Here is a 1254-nt window from a genome sequence, read left to right as displayed (position 1 = left end):
CAGAGATTTTTTTTTTCTTTCTGAGAACGAGTTACTGGTTCCTGCTGAGTGAGAACTCCGGAATGGAATGTCACTACTCAAATCAGTAAGACTGTCGAGTGCTTTGTCCCCTGTCACCGAGATAGAGCATCAATACTACTGTCAGGACTTCTCCGGCATATGACACAAATCAGAGTTGCAGAAATCAGAGTGGTGAGCCTACGTGTATCTTCACAAAAGCACACACCATACGCGGATGGATAGGTACATGGTGTATCACTTCCTGGTCTTTTGGCTAAGATCAAGTGTAGTATCTGTTCTTATCTGTTTACTATCTGATACGTCTTCTATCTGAGGACAATGTACTCTATGGATTTTTGGAGCAGGGAGTTGGAATAGGAGCTTGCTCTGTCCACTCCAAGCATTGACCTAGTATTGGAGTACCTCCAGCAACAGTGCGAAAAAATAAAAGAAAGAAAAAGGCATATGGTGTAAGGGGACTCAGTGCAGTTTCTTCTTGAAAATCTTGATTAGATGTTGAGCAATCCTCTGTCAGGCAGGATTTCAGATTTGCGATGCGGCTGTAGGCTTCACGGGCAAAATAACAGCCACACCGAAATACTTAGGAGTCCTTTATGAATCTCTGTAAACACCAACCCCAGTCCTTCCTTCAGACCAAGCTGGCGATGTGTCTTCTCCTTCAGTTGTCCTGAATTACTTTCAGTTACACGTGTGTGCAAGTTACCATTTATACTTCCTTCCTGCCTCCGCTTTCCACAGCAGTGACAGTGATTATAAATGCAACTGAAGGGGGTGTTCGTCCACAGATATAGCAGCATCCTAAATGTTGCTTTAGGGAGGAAGAATTCATGACCACTAATGGCAAGGCTAATAGCAGTAGGTATAAAGAAAAGTTGGGGTGTGGGAGGAAATAGTCCTTTATCATCCATTGGTTTGCCCCATCAGGGGCCCCGAACCCCGGGATCTAACGCCTGATGATCTGAAGGAGGAACTGGTGTAATGATAATAGAAATAAAGTGCGCAATAAATGTGACATGCTTGAATCATCCTGGAACCATACCCCTGCCCATCCCCGGTCCCTGAAAAAACTGTCTTCCACAAAACCAGTCCCTGGTACCAAAAAGGTTGGGGGTTAGTAATAAAGAGGGTCCTTTGGGCTGGACGGTTACATCAGCCATCGTCTGGGCTGCAGCTCACCCCTTTCCTGGCCCCATTTATCTTTCACCCAATACTGTCTGTGACTCAAAGACTCCC

General features: G+C 45.3%; 1 non-coding gene across 1 annotated transcript; it reads left to right on the top strand.

Moving 5' to 3' along the window:
* The first annotated feature begins 254 nt into the window (after positions 1–254).
* LOC120883438 lies at positions 255–445 on the top strand. The gene has a single exon (XR_005725792.1). It is a non-coding gene; the product is annotated as a U2 spliceosomal RNA (small nuclear RNA).
* The last annotated feature ends 809 nt before the right edge of the window (positions 446–1254 follow it).

This window comes from Oryx dammah, unplaced genomic scaffold (genome assembly GCF_014754425.2).
Source record: "Oryx dammah isolate SB20612 unplaced genomic scaffold, SCBI_Odam_1.1 HiC_scaffold_24, whole genome shotgun sequence".
Classification (NCBI taxonomy): Eukaryota; Metazoa; Chordata; class Mammalia; order Artiodactyla; family Bovidae; genus Oryx; species Oryx dammah.
The sequence above is the reverse complement of the archived record's forward strand: the minus strand, read 5'-3'. Positions and strand labels throughout refer to the sequence as shown.